Source organism: Cynocephalus volans, chromosome 8, assembly GCF_027409185.1.
Source record: "Cynocephalus volans isolate mCynVol1 chromosome 8, mCynVol1.pri, whole genome shotgun sequence".
In the NCBI taxonomy this organism is placed as follows: Eukaryota; Metazoa; Chordata; class Mammalia; order Dermoptera; family Cynocephalidae; genus Cynocephalus; species Cynocephalus volans.
Window position 1 is genome coordinate 155,627,587 of NC_084467.1, and position 24,518 is coordinate 155,652,104.

Genomic DNA, 24,518 nt, shown 5'->3' on the forward strand with positions numbered 1-24,518 from the left:
AGTAAAGAGCATGAGGAAAAATCATGATCTGTATTAATAATATGCTCATAATAAATAATATTAAAAAATCAAAAATAAATAATCAAATCTTGAAAAAAAGGGAATACTTTTTAATTTAATAAACTCTACATTATCAATTAAAAATAAATGCTAGTTTCTTTTGTTGCCAACTTTCCTTTACTAGGAAAGATTGATACAGCTAAGCAAACAAGAAGTTGACCTTTGCTTTTGAGGCAACAGAAGTAAGCCACTATTTCTAATGTAGCAAATTTGAGGGTCCCACAGGAAGGGAAGCCTCCCATCTCCGCACGTTAAGAATGGGAGAGAGGGGGTGCCATTCAAGAGAAGAGTCTTAGAGATAAACTTTGGCAACTGCTGTTCCTGGTGTTGATGATGATATGAGAGTGGCTTGACTCCTGGACGTCCCGTGGACAAACAGATGAGGTCGACATGGCTTAACAATAGCCAGGCTGAGGAGCAGAGGCGTTATTTCCAGCACTTGCATAGTGTCTATGTAGGTGAGCAGCCTGTCCACACTGTAAGAATATCCTCACTTGATATGGAGGGAGAAGGTAGGGTGAGAGATAGGCATGTGCTGCCCCATTTTTTGCCCATGTCCATTACATCATAATATATTATCTAATGTATTAGCCTAGGTGTCAGGAGCGTTTAAAAAGCTCATGGAAAAGATTTGTATTATCTTTTAATTCTATTTTTCTGTGAGCTTTTTGAAGTACCCTCATATATATATGGTGGGGTGAGGATCAGGGGTGCCCAAGGGCAGGCACAGATGGAGATCCAGATCAGCTGAGAACAGTGAGCAAATTTCAACATGTAGAAGAAGACATGGGATAAAACATCATTTGAAAATCAATTAGGATAAATACTGAGGAAAGCCTTGATTTAGAAATTACAACATGATTCCAATCCCAGCCTGCTCTCTGCTCTCTCAGTGTATAACCCTCTAGTCTCCAGCTTTCAACATAATCTTATGTTTTACTAAAATGAATTCCCAATCATGCTGAATAATCTTCTAACTAGTAAATCAGGGTCAAAATTTCTAACTAGTCAATCAGAACATCTCTGACCCTTTCCCTCCTCAGTCCATCCATTTATCACTAATCAATGCAATTATCCTATTATTTCCTCTTCTACATCCTACTGCTACAACATTTGTCAGGGCTTAAATCTACTATTAATTTTCCAATCTCAAGTCTTTTGTCACTCTAAATCACCCCACACAGCTGCCAATTAATCTCACTAACAATTCTGACAATGTCATTTATTGTTCCTAAATCTAAGCTCAGTTTACCCTACAATCAGATTTTCAGGAGATGACTGAACACAGAGGCAGAACTTCTGTGAAAAAGCAATATTTCTTCATGAAAAGGGATTGTCCTAAGAATATCTTGGCAAACAAGATCAAATCAGTGACAAGCCTAGTGGATCAGGGTGAGTGATATTTGGTGTTTAGTGGTTTCTTTCACTTGGGTTATCCCTGGTCAATAATTGTCTCACTGAGAAGGTACATTTTCTAAATCCAGTGAAGTGCCTGCTTACTTTAATAAAGACTTAACTGACATTTAAAACTTTCTCTTTGCTATTCACCTACATTCACGTGATACTACAGTTCAATCACATGATATAGCACATTTACTTTTCCTAAACAAAACACTGTTTGGTTCAATTACATTCCCAATTCGCACATTATATTTTCAAACACAGAACCGTTACCCTTTGGAAATGAACCCTTCCTATCTCCACACATCTGAATTCTATGGATAAGCATCATTTTATAACAAAAATGCTAATTGAAAGTAATTCTGTTCATTATTAAAGGACCCAAACACTAATGTATTCATTTATTTGTTAAATTAGTCATGTAAATATGTGTTGAGAAGCTACTTTATGTAGGGCATTATCCTTAGTGCTAGGAATACAGAGTTATTATATAGAACTAATAAATTCTTAGTAGTTAACAAAGAATTATTATGTGTTGAATATGGGCCAGGCATTAATACACAAAGAAAGAATTCATAAAACCATGAGTGGTACCTATAGCAAAACAGGCAAAAACAGTGGGGTGAGTGTAAGGAACAATTCTACAGTCACAGACACTTTGGAAGGGCACCTACCTTATCCTTTTGGTGAAAAAGTGAGAAGCTGAATTGGAGGTGATGTCTAAGTTGAGACCTGTAATTGAGTAGAAATTAGCCAGGAAATTTGGGAGAGTGAGTGATAAGTAGAAAGCTATAAACAGAAGGCCCAGCATGTGCTAGAACCTGAAAGTGTAAAAAGCCTGAAGACTCGAGGAACTAGAAGCAATTCCATAAGATGACAGCATAGAGTCTGAGTGTGTGAGCTGGAAGGAGAGGTCAGAAATGAGACTGGAGCAGGAACCACAGAATAGAACTTAAAGTACCAGCGTACTTTTGACAAGAAAGGGGATGCCGTTAAGAATTACACCAAAGAACAATGATATAAATAGAAAATGTCCCAGGAATAACAGTACATATGGTCAGCCTACTTTGAAACCGTGTGAAGGACTTTGAATTTCATCTTAATGACAGTGGGGAAAACTAAAGCATTTCTAAGAGGAGGAGTGATATGATCATATTCTTAGAGTGCTCCCTTTGATGACAATATGGAAAATGGGTTGAGAATGAAGAGGGCATGGGAAGTGCTATGGGTTAAATATGTCCCCAAAAGCTCATGTAGTAGGAACCTGACCCTCATTTTAACAGTGTGAAATGGGCGAAAAATCCAATTATGGTATTTGAAAGGTGGGGCCTTTACGAGGTGATTAGATTGTGAGGACTGTGCCTTCGTGAACAGATGGATCCATTCATGGAGTAATGGGCGTGGTTCTGATGGCTTTTAAAAGGAGAGCAAGTGAGAAGTTTAGCTCGCTCTTGCTCAGGCATTTCTATCACCCTGTGACATCCTATGCTGCTGTGCAGAGCCATCACCAAGAAAAAGGCCCTCACCAGTTGTGTTCCCCGGACCTTGGACTTCCAGCCTCCAAACTGTAAGATATAAATTGTTTCTTTTTAAATTACCCAATTTCAGATATTCTGTTATAAGAAACAGAAACAGACTAATACAGGGAGACTGAATAAGATAAACTTGGGTGTTAGTGCAGCAACCCTAGTGAAAGATGAAGTTACCTTCCACTCTTACATTTGCAGAAACAGATCTTATTCAAAATATATTTAGACATTAAATTCTGAGAGGACATGATGATTTAATCTGAGAGTAAAGCAGAGAGAAGATGAAGAGGATACTCAGATTTGGTAGATGCTGGTACCTTCTGTAAAACAAGAAGTGTGGAGGAAGAGCAGATCACAAGTGAAGATTTGAACTTGAGTTTTAACATTTGTGGAGATGTCCACCTGTTCGAAGTATGGATGCAACAGACAGCCTACCATACAACGGTTTGAAGCTTGGGTTTTGGAAACACACAAGAGTTTGAGTCAAGTGTTGTCACTTACTAGTTGTAGGACCTCATACAAGTTACTCAGACTCCCTCTTCCTCAGTTTTATCACCTGTGAAATGGGATTCACATTGGCATCTACATCCCACTGTGATTACAATAAATAAACAAGAGAAGACATCTAAAAATATTGTACACATTAAGCACTTTATTAATACTATTTTCTGTTATTATTAATTCTTTGAATATACTAAATCGTGTATCACCTCAAAGACTTTGTCTTGCTTTCTCTCTTCCTGTAATGCTGCTTCCCACGCTTTTACTGGGCTGGTTTGGTGTTTTCACAGTAGCTCAAACGCTACCTCTGCAGAGAGGCCTTTGTCACCTTATTTAATGAAGGACTTCCCCAGCTCCTCTTGATTTTTGTAAGATCTATTAATTGTCTGTCTCAGCTAAACCATAAGTTCCAAAAGGGCAGAGACCATGGTTTTGCTGTCTGTTACTTAATGCCTAACACGGTCAATAAAATTTTATTACAAAAATGAATAAATTTGTTTTACTTATAGTAGCTGCCTAAACCAAAAAAAAAAAAAAAAAAAACCAAATTAGTGCATAGTTTAAAGCTTATAATATTCCTGTGCAGGAAGCAAGCAACAAACAATTCAAGGTTCACTCAATACCTTTGTCTTCTCACTTCAGTTCTTTAATGGAGGTTTGAAGATGTAAGTAATTTTAATGTTCATGCTATTCAAAGTTCTTTTATTTTAGAATTTCTTTTGAGTCTTGTGAGATACAATAGATATTTCTATTATCAATTCTAGTACAAACATACATAATGATTCCTTTTTCTTAAAGCATATTTTCTTCCTAGTAGAATTCTTCATTCAATTGAAGTTTCACTGATGATTTTGTGTTTTCCTAACAATTACTTACCTCAAATACCTAAAAGAAATCCTTACTTAAAGGTTTCAGACAGTTTAGTACACTTGCTCTTATCTGTCTTTTCCATTTGGTTTGTTATCATGAATATGTGCCTTTCTTGGAAGAAGGAATTTGTTTCTGGCAGAAATTTTGTTTCCTCTAATCTATGTCCATCCAATACCATATGGTATAAGATGATAAAATTATTTGATTTAAAAGAACAGTGTGGGAGGTGGAAAAAAAATCAAGAATCTTATTGGCACAACTTAGTGGTTTCTGTCCTCTGCTTTCTCAACTACAATCCTTTTGCATTTCTTCATTCTTCCTTCTGAATGTAATCACAATGTAATCTCCAAATCTAGTGTTTTTTCTCAGCATTTGTCCTATTTGACCTTTCTCGCAGTGCTCGTCAGAATATATTCTGATTGTAGAGATGAGCCTTCCTTTCGGCATCTCTCTGTCTCAGCTTGCAGGCGGCTGCGGGGCTTCTTACTCATCTCTCTGATTTGTTTTCTGCCTGCACCCCCCTTTATGAACTCAAGATAAAGTCCTTGGCTAAACTCACCTTCCTTATGGATCTCTTTTAAAAATTTCTCTTTTCTTAAGGCTTTACATTTATACATTTATGTGCATAACTTTTAAGTATGTATGTACACACATATATGCAGATATACATACATGTGTATACACATGTATATGCATATATGTAATTCACCATCTCTTTTCCGAACTACATTTATATATCAACACCAGTGTATTACAATTTAAATATTGAGCGTACTTCAAAAAGTTCATGGAAGGATTAGTATTATCTCTTAATTCCCGTTTTCCACAAGATTTTTAAAGTGCCCTCGTATACTTAGGAATACACGGATCATGTACCTCACTAAAGTCGGTTCTTCCCCAGAATTCTCTTTCGTTTTAGTCAGCATAACCACCCTGCGGGTCCGAGACCAGGCCTTTACTATCTCACGCTTGATTTATTGAAATAACTTGCTGATTCTTTCCCTTTTCCCCACAGCATCCCTTTTCAGATAAATATAGAAATGCCACATTAATCTGATGAAAGCACAAGTCTGATGATGTCACCTCCCCCCTGTCCTCACTTAAAAACCTGCCCCAGCTCCCCATCCATTACGTAAAAAGTTCCAAAGACTTAACATTCAGGGCTGTCCAAAGTCTGGCTCCCAAACAGCTTGCAAGGATGACCTCTCAGTACTTCCCAGCATAGACTACTGATGAATCAGATTGGCTCTCTGGCTAAATCCTGAAAACTCCTTCCTTATATTGGCTTACGACTCATGGTGGGTGTAACACTCTCATCTCATGGAATCCGCTGTTTTCAGCACTGGCTCAGCAAGTCCTCTCATCTTCTAAAATATGTATTATGTTTCTCCTTCTGAAAAGCCTCAATCTAGTGATGCTGCCCTTCTGCTTGTGTGAATAATTTTGCATTTATAATTTACTGCCTTTTTATTATTAACTTTCCTTACAAAGTAAAAAAGACCAATGATGTTTTAACACTATTTTCAAGGCCTATTGCCTTTAAAGTTATGTAAAAAAGTAAGATCTCAAACAACCGATCGTACATGGTGAGAATACATTACACAGTTACTTTATATGCTTAGTTCTAGAAAATAAAGAAGTTCGATTAATTTAATAAACGCCACTTTTATAAATCAATGCTGATTTTATATATAGAAAAATAAGAATTAGGGATGACTAATACTTAGTCTTAACCATCCAGTTTGATTTACCTACTATTTTGCATCTGAAAAAAAAAATACAACATATGGCTAGAAGTTACAAATTGGCAAAGATGAGTGCAAGTATGAGATACACAGGAGTTTCTTTTGGTCTCTATAAATTTATTGAAGTTTATTTAGCCTTCAACATTTAACATTTAACATAAAATTTGCATTTCTGACTTACTGTAAATTTGTGAAATCTGATATCATAGTTAACGGTTTAGACTCATTCTTTCTTACATACGATTCACTTCCCAAATTTATATTACCTGCTTGCACCAATGGGCTCTTCAGTTTTCTACTTTGGAAGATAAAATATTTAGAAATTAGTCAAGGAATTTACTAGCCCATATCTTATTTAAATGTAACTTGGGTGAATAGTGATTATAGCAGAAAATAACATGGTAAATAAACTAAACATACTTTTAAAAATTTATGTCAAATTTTTAAAAAAGTAAATAGGGTGCTTCTAATCAACCACAGGATATTCCATGGCTTGGGAGAAAATTCTAAGCAGTGCAACCAAGAAACATTTACCAATTAACAATCACATATCAGGCACTGAACTAGGTTCCTAGGATGAAAAATAATTAATAAAAGATTACAGTTCTATGGAAATTTATAGTTTTACTGAGAGATAGATTTAAAATCAAACATTGCAAGGCCATGTAATGTGAGCATGCATAGGTTTGTAAGTATCACGGAGGCTTGAGGACGAGAATAGTGTCACAGATGAAATGACACCAGAGTTGAGCCTTAAAAGAGAAGTCCGGAAACCAAAGAGGAAAAAGTGAAGCATTATTCCACGTACGTGATCTTATTACTTTTACTCTTTCATAGAATAAAACGTCTAAAATATTTGTACTTCCATAAACTAGAATTTACAGAAATAGTGACCAGGGTTCTTGCACTTTTATGAAAGTGTAACATAAACTATGTAGTTACTTAAAAATACAACTAAAGGTAAGTTCCATATCATTTAATGTTGTTCAAAAGTTGTAACTCATAACACACAACTATAATTTAAAAAATAACTAATACAGGCTAAATCAACAGAAATATCCTTGATGAAGGAAAGCTTGAGAAATAAAACAACACGTAAAATGCAGGTACCTCACTGAAAAGAGATGGAGAATTAGAACCACCCAAAATGTCTGCAGTTGGCAATCCCCATTAAGGGAAATCTGGAACAGAGAAGGTTAGAAAATAATCTTGACACAAAAATTAAAAGAGAAATTCCACTCTTTTGAACTAGAGTATCAGTGCAGAAATTAGGTTTGGAGTGGGGCTGAAAAAAGAGAGTTTGCCTTTCTGCCAGCAAGCGTAAAAAGCCGTAATTCAAGAGACTATCTTTAAGTAAGGAAGTCCATATACTTAAAGGTAATTCTTAACATTTGTGAGTGCTTAGAAGGTAAACAGGGATGCATAAATTTCTCGTGAAAGGTTTATGACATGGAGGGCTGTCAATATAAGTTACATCATGATTTTGAAAGATTAACAGAAGTTCAGAGGAATGACTCATCACTGAGTCTATTTTGTTGTTTTGATACTGTCTTCAAAAAATTGTTTCAGGCCGACCCCGTGGCGCACTTGGGAGAGTGCGGCGCTGGGAGCGCAGCAGTGTTCCCACCGCGGGTTCGGATCCCATATAAGGATGGGCCGGTGCAGTGACGTGTGGCCGGTCACAAAAAAATAAATAAATAAATAAAATAAATAAAACAAAAAATTGTTTCATATGTTACGCTTCTAAAAACTTGCTTATATAAGTTATAATCACATGAGCACATGACGAACTTTTGTTATAACTGCTTTGCATTATGCGGACATTCAATAATGTGGCCCCAGAGACCAAAACAATTTTCAAGTTAAAGATTGAAATCATATATAAATATATTATTATCTGTTTAATTTATTAAGCATTAAGTGACATAAACTTAGTCTTATGATTTGGTAATAGTGTTTAGAACCCCAAGAATAATATTTCTTAAAATTACATAAAGAAAACAAAATGGTTTGGAAAATTACAAAAAAAAATTAAAATAGTCAAAAATCCCAGAGACCCAACATTTTTGCCAAAAAAATTAACAAAAAATTTGAAATGTCAATATTTAATTAATTTGATAGCATTTGATTATGACCATGAATATATTACAAACACGAATAAGTACATTGGGACTATAATTCTAGATTCATATTACATTACTTGAAGGAATTTGGAAAGAGAATTTTTGACTACAAAATAAAATGATAGTTTTACATCTTGTATAAAAGAGAAACTTATGCACTGAAAATAGTAAACTAATTATTTGAAACATTTTCTGAGCCTGAGGCTATTCCGTTCAAGCTAAATATAATGATAGCATTAAGCATAGAAGCTTTGGGGGAACTACCCTACAGTTTATGATATCAATAAAGAAATTAACTCACTTATAAATAAATGTTCTTTTTCCCAATATAATGAATCTGGTACTATGTTGGCTTCAATGTTTCGAAATGACCTTTTTTCCTACTTAAGTTGTGATGTCACGGGTTCCTGTTTCAGTTCTCTGTCTCCTGCAATGGAAGGCTGATTAAGTGTACTGTCTTCTCTTTGACTCTGGGTTCAAAAATGAGCTGTGCCTCGCAAAAGCAGTAAAACAGAATCAAATAATGAAGAAAATATTTATTATTGCAGAAGATGTAATAAGAAAAAGAAATCATTGTTTTAACATTTTTTGTCTAGTGTTATGTTCATTTTAATAATTCAAGTAGGAACACCCAAAAGTTACTTTTGTAATCCTCGATGGCATTTTTTTATTTTTCTTCTTTTCTGTTTTTTTTTTTTTTTTTGGTGACTCACAGGCATATTTGTTTTTTCAGCTCATCAAGAAATGAAATGGATTCTACACACTCGTCTCTCTCTCTCTGTCTCTCTTTCCCTTTTCCTACAAGAGTACTCATGAAAATGGAACTGGAACATAATATGAATCCTTCCACAAACTTCGTGAGGAGGCTTCATACATATATATGTTTATAAAGACAAGTAAATTATCGGGCTCCCTAAAAGCAATAGTTAACCACTGTATTATAATTACTTATCTTCATAAAATATTTAACTTTATAAAATGATAGAATTTTAATAAGTTTACTAGCATGTCAGTTATATAAATCCATTACTTTTCTGCATTTGATATTTCAATTTTTTTTTTTTTTTTTTTTTACAGAAGCAAAATTTCTTTGTTCTTTCTTCAGATCCAAGAGTTACATAGATTGGAATAGAGGCATAGCCCAGTACAGTGGAAGCATTTTCTCCCATTTGAGCCCTTTCCAGATGGGTCTTAATCAAATAGTTTTTTTTTTTTTTTTGATATTTCAATTTTAATAGTTTTAACAGTCTGATATTATGTTTTCATCCTCACAATACATACATATATGACAGCTCTGTGGTACCTTCCAGGCCAGCCATTTACATTGTAGTCTATGTGAATGTATTTCCTGGGCTGTGCACTGAATAGCCTTAGTGGCCCAATGTGCAGACTTTAGACTTGTTGTGTAAAGTCATGATACTATGCACATTATTAATGGATAAATTGGCACATTAAAAATTATTTTCCACAAAAATTGCATTTATCACTCTTCTAGTGTAGGTCAAGCAATGTTTTTCCACATTTAAAAGCAATAGAACCTAATTAGAATTCTTTTCAAATTCTTTTTAGACCAATACAGGGAAAGGTAAATATTTTCTTAAAAACAGGATAAGAATCTTTCCTAATGAATCAAACCGAGTGTTGGCAAATAGCACCAAACTCCCACTCAGCTATACTAGTACCTGGATTATGAATAAAACGTAGTTCAACTGGAGTAGGCAGAAGAAAAAAGATAACGTGTTTGTGTTTGCTTTTATATATTTTTGTCTCCCATAAGATTATACATTCTACATGTTTAATTTTGTAAGTTCTAGCATTTAGCAAGGCATTTCATTTGGCTCATAGTAGGTACTGAGCCAATATTTATTCACTTGAATTTAAATTGAGACTATGCAAAATTTTGCCTTCTTTCTTTTACACAGTGAACATATTTAAACATTAACTTTGATATTCTTGGCCTATTTCTCCCGGGAAATATCTTTAATCATTGGTAGAAATTTTTACATTTGATTCCACCTGAGACTTCAGAAGTGCTATATGACTTACAGGCATGACTACTGCATTCTGAAACCAGCTCTCGCACATCAACTAAGTGTGCTACGATTCAATTTAATTCCTGTGCTAACTACCTGGAGTCGGCAAACACCACACAGTTTAAGGGGCTCAGACCCACAGGACTGCCCCCACTTCAAACACTGGCCATAAGTCCTGGTGTCCTTGAGCCAGTCACACTCCTGGCCAGCCAGCTACAAATTCAGGGCTTCTCATAACCACCTCAGGTTCAGTAATTTGCTAAAATGACTCCAAGAACTCATGAAAGTGCTGTACTGAACAATTACCATTTTATTATAAATGATAACAATGAACAGCGGATGAAGAGACACATTGGGCAAGTTTGAGCACAGGAGCTTCTGTGATGGCTGAATTGGGGTGTTCTGTCCTCCTCGTGCATCAACACAGTCACTAACCCGGAAGCTGTGAGAGCCTCATTTTTATCTTAATTTTTATTTTACTCTTATTGAGGTTTAATTACATAGGTATGATTAAGTAAATCCCCAGACCCTCTCTCGTCCCTGGTCCCTGGAGATGGGGGCAGGGGCTGAAAGTTTCAACCTTCTAATCATGTGGCTTCTGTTTTCCAGTGACCAGCACCCATCCTGAAGCTACTTAAGGGTTGCTCCATGGGCCACTTTATTAGCAGAAAATCTGGTACAGGTGAAGGTTATGAATAACAAAGGATATTCCTATCAAACAGAAAATTTCAAAGATTTTTGCAGCTCTGAGCCAGGAACCCAAAAGTCAAATATATTTTTTTATATACCACACTAGTCATCTCACATTTTCATTACTTTGCTTCTTACATTAGTGTGTAATTTTCATATGATTGTAAGTGTAATTGTGATCTTCATTGGGGAACGATGATGATTCAAAAGAAATTTCAAAGGAAGCGGTCTTGAAGCAAATTGTGTGCACGTATACCTATGTATAAAAGGCTTTTTTGTGTGCGAAATACATCAGAGCAAGAGAAATGAAATAAGCCTTTGGAGAGAAATGAGATAAAAATTTCTTTTTTTTCTATTGTCTTCCGCTTCTCTGTTCCTTTATTTCTCTTTGCCTTTTGCATCTCTGCTTTGCACTTATTCTGATGTCTGTTACACCTGCTTTGTTGGAAGGAGTGTCAATGACCTTCAAACATGGGAAGCATCATCGTGAAAACAGTAGTGGTGATGGGTATATCCAGGACAAGGATAATATCAAAAAAAGAATTCAGGAAAAAAAGTGGACAACAATAAAAGAAAGTTCGGATGAAAAGGACAATGCAAACTGAAGAAACTAAAGCAAGCTGTTCAGGAAATGTTTTGAAAGGCTGCTCACATTTAATGAAAATAAGCGTGATGTATTGCATTTTACAGCGAATGCTGACTGCTCACAATAATCTATCGCTCCGTTCTTCCGAGGCATATAATTGGACTACATTTCCCAGCCTCTCTCAAGCCAAGTGTGGCCATCTGAGTTCTAGCCAATGGTACATGAGTGGAAGTGTTATGTGCCGCTCCTAGTCCCGGCCCATAGAAACTTCCATCAGTTTACTGTTGGTGTACGTATACTATCATATGCTTCATTTAGTTGGACTTTGTGTGAAAAACAGGAGCTAAGGTGAGAATTAGTTTCAAGCAGCAATGAAAGAAAATAGAGAACTCTTAGATTAAGTGTCTCCCAGAATTAAAAAAGTGTCTGCTTTTGGATGTTGACAGAGTCGGAGATAAACTATAAAAAAGGCTTTAAACCATAAAGTCCAACCCAAACCTATTGTCTCAATAACCTGAAAGTATATTCCATGAAGATGAGAGAAATGAATGTATTGTGGAGGCAAAGAAATAAAGAACTTAAAAACTATGTTTAGGAAGAAACTTTAAGTCTATGTCTAGCCATAAAACTGAATGGCAGCAGGTGAACATGAAGTTGATTAAGTTTTTTGAAAGAAATTAACACTCTAGTCTGAAAATTCTTTAGACTTTTTAAGCTTTCAGAAGTTTAAACACCTTTAGACTTTCTTAAACTGTCATGAGCAAGAAGCAGGCTACAAAAGTTGCACAGACGCAGGGAACATGTGCTTCTGAAGTGACATGAATAACGAAGCTTGAAGCTTGAAGTGAGAGACAAGGGCCACAGAAAACAACAGACAAGGGAATTCCTCAATAGTAACTATAAGAGGTGATAAAGGAAGAATCAAGGAATTTCTTCCTCAGCAAAAGCAAAGAGGGGTCCTCACAGTCATTGTTAGCATCAATGTTATGGGCAAGTGATCCCTCTGTGTTTTTAGTTCTTTTCTGTTCCTAATGGAAGTTATTATTGTGGTGATGGGATTCAGGACATGCTGCTTTGAAATATGTCATGTTGACATTTGAGAAAACACCAGAAGCAGGAAGACTTCTGTAGTGGATTGAATTATGTCCCCACAAAACTCACTGAAGCTTGAATTGTGTCCTCAAACTTTTATGTATTAGAAACTTGGCCCCCACTGTAACTGTTAAGAAGGTGGGAAATCCTATGACGGTGATTGAAAAGTGGAACCTTGAAGAGGTGATCAGATTGTAGAACCGTGCCATAGCAAACGGATTAAATACGGTGGTCAGGGGCGTGGTTCTGAGGGCTTTAAAAGAAGAGGAGAGTCTGTCTTTCTCTGCTCCACCATTTTCACAATGTGATACCCTGCCATCACTGACGCCACCACCAAGAACTTCACCAGCTGTGTTCTCTGGACTTTGGACTTCCTAGCCTCAGAAACTGTAAGCAGTAACTTTTGTTTTCTTATAAATCACCCAGTTTGGGTGTTTTTGTTATAAGCTACAGAAACAGACTAATACAGTCTCTCTGACCTTCTCTTGCACCTTCTCACCTGAAGCAAGCCATAAAACCTATGTGACCGTCCCTTGAAAGTAGGTCTTAAGACCCTCATTCAAGAGGAGTTCTACCTATACCCAGAAAAAAAGGAATGTTCTTATCTCTGCAGACACAGAGACATCAAGAAGAATCTGAACAAATAGGCCTTGCTAAGTTCCCCCCAGTTTATTACCCCTAGGTCATACCCCTTTGTCCAATGTTACTTCTGCACAACTGTCCACTCTTCAACAAACCTAAGCATTAAAATACACAGATTTCCCTGTGTCTTTGGTTCTTCCTTTCTGAAAATTCATGTGCCATATAAAACATACATTAAACAAATTTGTTATGTGTTTCTCTTGTTGATCTGTCTTTTTTTAAAAGGAATCTCAGCTATGAGCATTGTGATATGTAAGAAATTTTTCTCGCCTATGGTGAGTGGGCACTATCAGAAAATCTTTACAGAGTATTACTTCTGATACCAATGGAAACCATGTATTTATTAGAACACAAGGTCCACATGGAAAAGAGCAAAGCTTAATCATCATACAATTAAAGCAACTGGGGTCAATATAGTCTAACATTCCACACCCATCCTTATAAACCCCATCACTTCTCAAGTTTGAATGAGGACCACTTAGTGATAAAATAGTGTGTAAGAGCCAAGCTGGTGTTGGTACCTGATTTAAATACTTGATTATGTTTGCAAAGGTGAAGTCCTTACCTATGAAGGTACAAGTGCACCTACTTATAGATAGACTAAAACGATATTCATAATTATTTTTGGAAGAATAAAAATCCACTTATTCCTCAGCCGACAGTAACTATAGAAAATGTTACTGAGAATTTATTTAAATATTTGAAATAAATATCAGTTTTCCAATCCTAAAAATATCTCCATGTACCCAGAATACAAATATAGAGAGAAAATTAAACAGTCAGCTGTATTTTCATACCAGGAGATAGTACTGATAAAAACACTGGTTGGAAACGAATAGTTACCATATATCATGGATGGCATCTGTATTAGCTTCCCGGGGCTTCCATAACAAAGTACTATCAACGGGGTGGCTTAAACAACAGAAGTTTGGTTGTGGCAAATTTGGTGCTGGCAAATGTGATTCCGGCAGCTAGAAGTCTGAAATCAAGGGGCTGAGCAGGATTGGTTCATAATGAGGACTGCAAATGAAGAATTTGTTCCAGGCTTCTTTCCTTGACTTACAGATCGCTGTCTTCTCCTTGTTTCTGTCTTTGTGTCCGAATTTACCCTTTTTGTAAAGATGTCAGTGGGCTCTGAATTAGGGCTCATCCTAATGGCCTATTTTGAAGTTGATTGCCTTTGTAAAGTCTCTGTCTCTAAATCAGGTCACTTGAGATACTGGGGGTTAGGACTCCACATACTTTTGGTGGGGGGAGGGTGGGTACACAATTCAATCTATAAGAGTCCAGAAGTCTAAAAAGTTTCTAAGTGATGAAATCCTAGTTTCAATGGATAAAACAGTAATAAGTGGATTAAAAGGAATGTTCCATGGCTTTATAACATCCAAGCCATTGATTTCAGTACCACCTCCTCTAGCCTCTCTATTCCTGAATAATTTGGAAATGTATTGAATTCTTTTTTTCCTTAGGAAAAAATTTAGAAGATGTAAGGACAAATATAAATGTTAAAAAATAAAATAAAATTCTCTGATGCCAAAAGAGAAAGAAAAGTCCCTATGCCTCCATTTTTCCTAGAGCATTTCCATTAGAAAACTTGTATTCGTAAATTCTTTCTCAGTCTCTTTGAAATGGATGCAAATCTCTAGAAAACATGAATAAATCTCCAGCCAGTTTTGCATTCCAGGAATTCTTTTTGAGGGCCTTCGAGCGATCTTTTTGAAATGTAAACATCAAGGAGGATGGCAACTAGTTTCTCTGTCTCTTTGGAGCCTATGTGCCTGGCTCCAAATTGTACCTTCTTGCTTGTTGCAAAGATAAGGAAAGTTTTATTTTTCCTTTAGGTAAAGGATGCATGTGATTGACTGGTATACATGTAACATATGCGACTGATTATTAACATGTATGTAACTGATCCTGTCTTTGCCATCTCTTTAGTGGATTTCCTGAGATGCACTGAGATGCACATGACAGCTTGTCTTAATGCTTATTCAAATAAAACTGTTTTCTTTTCTGCATTTGTAGAGAGAATTTCTTGGTTGGCCAAGATTTCATTGTTAATTAATTCACCAACAATAATCAAAACTTTGTTTTCTTCCTCTTTTTCTCTAATCTAGTAAACACACAATCATGTAGACATACACACTTAAAGACTGAAAATATCTCTCTCTTTGGCTTTGCTACATCAACTGTCTTGGCATAAAACTGAATGCACAGAGTGGAGTGTTTATTAGTGACAATATCAACAAAAACGATTTACAATTATGCATTTAGTACTGTTTATTTCAGTACTAAATGTACATCAAATTATGGGTTGTTTTGCATAGATCATGTGGTGTAATCTTTACAATAATCTTATTACTTAGCTCTTACCACTATTTTCCAGATAAGAATCCCAAGGCTATGAACACGTACATAATTTATCCAGTTTTCATTCCTCAAAAATAATGGAGAATTGGACAAATCTGTCTCCAGAGCCTGGCTTCTTCATCACTGATCCTTCCTCACTTGTTATGGAGGAGACCATTCTATACCAGAACCAATTCCAACTGGATTCCTAATTATAGGTTTCCTTGTGGATAACAGATCTGCAACATAACCAGCACCATTTTAGACAAGCCCAAGTACAAAATGGCGCTGTCCACCTCCTCTCTTCTCGCCCCTCCCGTTCTCTTTTACAAGGAGCCTCATGGCTTCAGAGAAAACGAGACTTTTAGCATTCCCACATGTGCAGAACTCTCTGTTCCCATGGCCTGACTCAATCCCCACCCCGGAATTACATCACTCAGCTCTTGGTGCCAACACACCAATATAAGCTCTCACCACCCTAGGTTAGCTGCTGTCCTCCACTTTGAGCACAGCCCAGATTTCTTTCTTTAATAAAGCTTGACCAGTACCCAGCATTTTGGCTCACTTTCTTTCATTTTGGTGCCGAAACCCAGAAAGGGTCTTGGCCGGAGTGTCAGCTGATCCCCTCTCTTGGGTTGATTGGCTCCCGGCCACTCTTCCCGGACCTGCTGAACCAGGTACCCTCGGGACTTTCTGCTTTTGCTGTTTCAGACCCACCCATCCAACACTGGCCTCAATTCAGGGTGAGTCATTGGTCTGTCCTGCCTACTTCTATGGGTTCCCCTGACTACTCTCTATGACTCTGGTCTCTACAAAGCCCAGGCACCTGGCCAGGGGAGCTCCTCTTATGCCCCCCAGCTATTGGAGGATGCTTCATTAGCTGGTCGGTGGCTTTTTTCTCTTGAAAAGAAGGTGGACAACAGAGAGGATGCTCTGTTGGCACACTTCTTCTACCATGACTGACTGCTCTTTGTCACCCTCTAAATGGGATCCTCACAATCTAAACCTCAACGTTCTGCACCTTTGGGCCATCTCCTAGATGGTTTACAATCTCTCAGCTTCCAGGGAGACTTTGTCATCACCCTCCTCCTACTAGATAAATTACTTGTTCCCTTCCTCATCCTCTACGTGTGATCCTTAGGATCAAAACCGTCACACTCTACACCCTTAGGCTGTCTCCTGACCAATTTACAACTTCTTGGCCTCCTGGGAGACTTTAAGCACAAACGTTTCATTCTCTACTGCAATCAGGTTTGGACTAAATACTAACTAGACAATGGATCCCAGTGGCCAGAAGATGGCGCTCTCGATTTAGATATTCTTACAGATTTAGACAACTTTTGTCACAGAAATGGCAAAGCTGGAGAAATTCCTTATGTGCAAGCTTTTCTCTATCTCCGATCACATCCTTCTCTCTGTCAAAAGTGTCCTATGTTTCAAATTCTCCTAGCTCATGCCTGACATCCGCCTCTGAATTCAGATCAATCTTTTGACCCATCAGATCACTCTGCACCCTGACCACGTCCTTACGCTCCAGATCCTTCACCAGTGCTTCCACCTTTTCCCTCTCTTCCCCACACCTGGCCTCCAGATGCTCATCCTCAGCCCAACTCCTCCCCTTCTTCCCCTTCCTCACGTAACAACCCCACCTCAGCTCTGGTTCCTTTATATCCCCTTTGTGAAGTGGCTGGGGTAGAGGGAATTATCCGGGTCCACATACACTTTTCTCTTTCTGATCTCTCCCAGATCAAAAAGCATTTAGGATCTTTTCAAATTGACCCAGATACATATACCAAAGAATTCAAATATCTCACCCAATCTTATGATCTCACCTGGCATGATATTTTTATGATTCTCACTACCACTGTCTCTCCCAAAGATAGGGAACAAATCTGGATGTTGGCCCAGAAACAGGAAGATGAAGTACAAGCCTAGAATAACAGGAGGCCTGTGGGGGCCACAGCAATCCCTCACATAGACCAAAAATGGGACTACCACCTACTTCGTGGCCTTCAAAAGGCTACTCACAAGTCAGTCAATTATGACAAGCTTAGAGAGATCCCACAGAGATCCACTGAAAATCCCAGTGAATTCCTAACCCACCTCTCTGAGGCTTTACATAAATACAAATGTATTGATCCAAACACCCCAGCAGACATGGTTCTACTACACTCTCATTTCATTACTCGATCAGTCCCTGACATTCGAAAAAAAATTTAAAAACTTGAGGATGGTCCAAATACTACCCAATGAGACCTCCTCAATGCTGATTTCAAGGTTTTTAACAATAGAGAGGAGGAGAAGAAAAAAGATTGTTACAAAAGAGGTCAGGCCAAATACCAGCTCCTGGCTAATACTATCCAAGGCTCACATACTCCAAAGCCGGCTGCCTCAAGAGGCAAGCCACCTGGAAACTGCTTCAAATGTGGTCAACTGGGCCACTGGGCATGAGTATGTCTCAACCCAGGACTCCCTCCTGGACCTTGTCCTCACTGAAAACAGCCAGGTCACTGGGGGGTTGACTGTGCCACTAGCCAGAGAGGGAGTGGTCTGGTTTCTAACCCACCACCTTCAGCTCCACAGCCATCTCTACTGGAGCTTCTAGGCTTTGCCCAGGAGGAGGACTGACAATGCCCAGGGGCCAAGGCCTCCATGGAGATCACCACACATGAGCCCAGGGTAACTCTCCTCATGGCAGGTAAGCCGATCTCTTGTCATCGATATAGGGGCCACTTACTCTACCCTTCCTGAATATGCAGGACCAACAATCCCGTCAAAAGGTCATGGGATCAGAATACTGCCCACAGATCACTCAACCCCTTTCCTGCACCCTATATCACACCCAATTCATACACAAATTTTTAATGATGCCTCAATGCCCAACCCCCTTATTGAGGTGAGACATCCTTTCCAAATTCAAAGCTACCATTACCTTGAATACTTTAACTCCAGCTACAATACTCCTGTTGCAGGCTGCCCCAGACCTGAGCCCTGAAACCTCTACCCTCCCCTTTCCCCCTGACAAAGTTAATCCTGTAGGATGGGACACCTCCTCACCCTCCATTGCTACTCATCACCCTCCCATCCTCGTGAGGCTGTGGGATTCTTCTTCTTTCCCTAATGTCTCACAATACCCCATTGCTATTAAACACTTAATAGAGTTAAAGCCCCTTATAAACAAACTCCTTTCTTCTTGTAATACACCCATTCACCTTGTAATACACCCATTCTTCCAGTTATAAAACCTAATGGCTCATACCATTTAGTTCAAGACCTCAGGGCCACTAGTGTGGCCATTTTACCCGTACCCTCAATCGTTTCTAACCCCTATACTCTTCTATCCACAATCCCAACAACAACCCGTTTCTTCTCTGTACTTGACCTTAAAGATGCCTTTTTTTCTACCCCCTTACACCCTTCCTGTCAAAACCTCTTTGCCTTCACCTGGACTGACCCTGACACACCTCATTCCCAACAACTCACCTGGACAGTACTTCCTCGGGGGTTTCGGGATAGCCCCCACTTTTCCAGCCAGGCCTTATCTCAAGACTTATCTGAACTTCCTCCAACCTCTAGCACTTTAATACAATATGTGGATGACCTCCTCCTTTGCAGCCCCTCCTATAAGGCTTCACAGGCCCACACTGTTGCTCTCCTTAATTTCCTGGCCTCCAGGGGATATCGAGTGTCCCCCAGCAAGGCCCAAATTTCTTCCCCTTCATTTGCCTATTTGGGAGTCCACCTCACCCCCAACACCAGAGAAATATTGGTGGATTGCAAGAGTTTAATTTCTGAACTCCCTACTCCTACTACAAAGAGTGAAATTCTTTCTTCCCTGGGACTTGCAGGATATCTCCACGTGTGGATTCCTAACTTTGGTGTGCTAGCAAAACTGCTTTATGGGGCAACCAAAGGGGATCCTGTCATTCCTTAGAATCCCACAAAGCCCATTCATTCTCCCTTCCAGTGATTAAAAGCCGCTCTCCTCACAACCCCAGCTCTATCCCTCCCAAACCCATCCCATCCTTTTATCCTATATGTCACCAAAACCCAAGGATTAGCAGTCAGGGTTTTGGGACAAGAAGCAGGAGATATTTTCTCCCCAGTTGCATACCTCTCAAGACAACTAGTCCCCTGTTTATGGGCCTTGGTGGCAGCCGCCCTTTTAGCACAAGAAAGCTCTAAACTAACTTTTGGACAACAAGCAGTCATTTGTTCCCCTCCTCATCTCCAAGACCTTATCAGCCACATGGCCATGTCAATTCTCTCCCCCTCCCACTTACAATTAATTCACCTTACTTTCATGGAAAACTCTCAGTTTTCTTTCAAAACTTGTCCTCCTTTAAATCCAGCTACCCTACTTCCAAAACACAACCGTTTTAGAACATAATGGCACAGAGGCTTTAGACCTTTTTCTCAATCCCTTTCCACACATTTCCCCACATCCCATTATGCAGCCCCAACATACATGGTTCATAGATAGGACTACCCCCTGGGTGGGTTATGCGTAGTAAATCTAACACAGCTATTGAGGCTGCCCCCTTCCCCCTGAACACCACTTCCCAACAGGCAGAACTCATTGCTGTCACCCGTGCTCTCACTCTGGCAAGTAACAAATGAGTCAACAAATACACTGACTCTAAGTATGCTCACCACATCCTACACTCCTGCACCGCCATATGGAAGGAGAGAGCATACATGACCACTCAGGGAGGGCCCATAAAAAACAGACATCTTACCAAGATACTTCTTGAGGCTGCACAACTCCCAAAGGAGGTTGGGGTTATACACTGCAGAGGACACCAAACCTCCAACGACCCCATAGCTCAGGGAAACAAACTGGGAGATCTAACCGCAAAACAGACTGCTCAATCATCAGGCCCCAACTCTTCCTCGCCTGCTGAGGTCCTTCTCATGGCTCCCACACCCTTACCCCAATACACACCCCAAGAAATACAACACCTCCAACAGTTGGGGGCACAGAGAAAGGACAACTGGTATACTCTCTCTGGTCGCTATGCCCTCCCTACCACACAAGCTGAAGAAATCGTCTTAGATTTCCACAATTCAGTTTATATAGACTGTGAACTTCTACTATGCCTTCTTCAGCTTTTATGGCCAAGTTACTAAAAAATATCACTCAAAACTGTCCTTTGTGTACTCGTTGCTCCAATCAAGGTGGCCTCCAAGTCCAGTCCTTTCCCACCCACCAGACCAGAGAATACACTCCTGGCCAGGACTGGCAAATTGACTTTACTCACATGCCTCCCCGGAAGAAAACACGTTATCTTCTTACTTTAGTAGATACCTTCTCTGGTTGGATTGAGGCCTTCCCCTCCCTCAGAGGATGCAGCATCAGTAACACGTGCTCTCACCTCAGAAATCATCCCTCATTTTGGCCTGCCCACCAGCCTCCAGTCTGATAACAGCCCAGCATTTGTTTCCCAGATTGCACGACTCACCATGCAGGCCTTACCTATCAAATGGAACTTACACATACCATATTGACCCCAATCATTGGGTAAAATAGAGAAAGCTTATCACCTCATTAAAACACACCTCACCAAGCTGTGCATGGAGCTTCAGCTCCCCTGGACACAACTTCTCCCCCTAGCACTCAATCACCTGCGAGCTGCCCCCACAAGCCCACAGGCCTCAGCCCCTTTGAGATTATGTACGGCAGACCTTTCACTCTCACACCTCTCTCTTCCAACTCATTGCCTTTAGGCCAGTATCTCCCTACTCTTTCACTCATTAGGGATCCTCTTCTGGAACAGGCCAACCATCTATTACCTCATCCTTTCCCCACCACCCCCTCAGATTTAAAACTGAGTCCAGGACAGCAAGTGTATATTAAAACCCGAATCCCAAAGCCCCTCTCACCATGTTGGGAAAGGCCTTATCCAGTACCTCTCATCGCCCCGACAGCAGTGAAAGTACTAAGAAAGGCCCCTTGGTATCACTTATCCTTGGTAAAACTAGCACCTGAGATTTTACACAAAGATTCTGCTAACATCAAGCCAGAGGGGTCCCCCTGCTCAACCTCCAACCCAACATTTCCTTACACTTCGTCCATTTTAGGACCCACAAGGTTAAAAATCTCCAAGACCTCCGCTCTTCCCCAATCCCAGAAGGATGATCTTCCCCCCCCGCCCCCCCCGGTGATTATCTTCCTAGTCTTGCAGGCCCGTTTCACATCCTTCACACAGGAGCTGCTCCAAGATTGGACCCGCCACTTCTAGTACTGAAGACATCCTTGAGTGGATAACCGAATTAGCCTGGCAAGGGGTCCTCTAAGACTACACTCCAGATGAGGTTCTTCTCTACTTTTTCTTTTATTATGCATCCTTTTTCTCTCCTAACCCAATTAGCCTTTTTCTTTCTCCTACTCCCTTCTATACCATCTACACATGTTACCTCCCATACACCATGTGAATCCACGGTAATGGTTGCAGGATCTGGGTGGATTATGGGGTCACAGGTGTTAGCTAGACTTAGGGGGGAGCCCCCCAAAAGATATTCTCAGCCTTAACACATGCTCCCACTGTGTGTTATGACCAGCCAGATGCCATTAGCTGTACACACAGCAAACAAACATCCTGGCAGAAGTAGTTCTACAAAATAGACGGGGCCTATATCTGCTACCAGCAGAGAAGGGAAGGCTTTGTCTATTCCTAGGGGAGGAATGCTGCTTTTACACACACAAATCCAGCAACCAGAGGGCTAAAAAGAGCCAGGCTGCAGCAGACTCCTGGGACAATTGGAGTGGGCTCTGGAAATGGATGCCCCGCTGGTACCGTTACCAGGACCCTTAACCATGACAGCCTTCTTCTTCTTCTCGGTCCCTGCCTCTTTCGGTGTTTCTCTAATTTCTTACAGGAAAGCATGCCAAGACGTCACTGAACTCTTCATGGGAAGAGGAGGATACCAGCATCTGCAGGTCAGAGACCGGGAAGAACACGGCTTCCCCCCAGGAAACCAACAGGACGCTTTGTTTTGCCGGATTTCTCCACCTGATAGTTCCTCTCCTCCCACCTCCAGCAGGAAGTAGCTTCAGAAGAATGAAACCTCTGCCTTTTGCCCCTTTTTCTATACTTAAAAGGCGGGAATAATAGATCTGCAACAAAACCAGTGCCATTTTAGACAAGCTCAAGTACAAAATGGCGCCGCCCACCTCCTCCCCTCCCCCACCTTCTCTTTTACAAGGAGCCTCATGGTTTCGGAGAAAATGAAACTTTTGGCGTTTCCACATGCGCAGAACTCTGCGTTCCCATGGCCTAACTCAATCCCCACCCCGGAATTACTAGCTCTTGGTGCCAACACACCAACATAAGCTCCCACCGCCCTAGGTTAGCTGCTGTCCTCCACTGTGAGCACAGCCCGGCAGATTTCTTTCTTTAATAAAGCTTGATTGATCAGTACCCGGCATTTCGGCTCCATTTCTTTCAGTGGATGCTGAGACAATTTTGCTTTGCTTACACCACTTCTACGTTGTTAAAGTGGTGCTGCAAAATGGAAGTTTTCTTGAATGTCCTGAACATTAATGGCCTTAACTTTCCCTTACTGCATTGACTTGACAGCTGTATAATCTTGAAAAAGTTATGTAACTTGTCGCAAACTCAGTTTCCACTTCTGGAAGCAGGGCCTAACAGCAATTTCTCTATGCCCATAAAGACGCATGGTGAGTCTCTACTGACCTAAGGTGCATGGCCAGCTTTGGGGATAGAGACCAACAGACGAGAGAGCACAAACAACCTGACTTATCAATATGTCCCCCAGGAATTAGGACAGTGTCTGGCATAACAGCTGATCGAAATAAAAGTAACTGAAAGAAAAATTTTAAGAAGTAAGGCATTATTCTCTATCCCATATATCATAAACAGTGAAGACAGCATAGATGCAGCATATTCTTACCTGCATGAGATTGAGTCTTTTACTTTTTTTGTCCTTTTGCATCCAATTTTCCTAGTGTACTAGAATAAAGTAAAAGCTGAGAGCAAACCCATCTACCCCCACACTCAGTGCAGATACAGAGAATAAAAAACAAACCTTTCTGACCGCGTAGCATGATCTTGCAATTCCACGGTCTCCATTATCCTGATATCTGCCCAATCCTAATAAAGTCCCCACTTTGAAATACTCTCATTGGATCAAATTTCCAATTCTCAATAAATTTTGACATCGCTTCCCCTCCCCCCCAAGGCATTGCCAAAGCTTTCTGGAGGTGGCACTCTCCCTTACCTGGGTAAAGAATAAACACTTGGCTTTATCTCAGGTCGTGTTGGTGACATTTGAGAAGCCAGTTTTCAACAAAACCTAGGAGTTTTCTAAGAATAAGAATTTTTTTCAAAACTGTAGAGCTCTAAGTAAGTATAGATTTCATGACAGAGAAAATCATTTGTAATATCTGCATAACTGACATTATAAATGAGTGTATACATTTCTGTTCTGTTTAATTTTTCATAAATTATGTTAATCTTTGATTTATTTATGATAGAACAAAATATCTCCAACATATTCACTTGTGATATAAATGGTTCGAACCCATCAATTTAAATTTTTTACCAGTACAAGTTAGGATTTTAGCTCCCAAATAGGAGTTGAAAACAGCATTTTTGCTTTTACTATCTCATAGCATTTCTTCCAATATATAGATATTCTTTGAACCAAAAGGTTAAATCCAACTTACTTAATAATGTGCGATCTTACCTTTTCCAGTTTTGAAAGAGCAAGAGAATAACAGTCTTTGGCTCTGAATTGCATAAATCTCATATTGGCTGGGTGAGTAAGCTCTGTGATAATACTGAGACTGGAAAACAACCTACATTTCCAAAAAAAAAAAAAAATTGCATTACAATAACAATCAGATATGGACTTTTTTATAACAACATATTTATGAG

At 39.4% G+C, this 24,518-nt stretch overlaps 1 pseudogene; it reads right to left on the reverse strand.

The window, feature by feature from the left end:
* The window catches only part of LOC134384434 (potassium channel subfamily T member 2-like), a 110,361-nt pseudogene that overhangs the window by 51,938 nt on the left and 33,905 nt on the right, over positions 1-24,518 (reverse strand).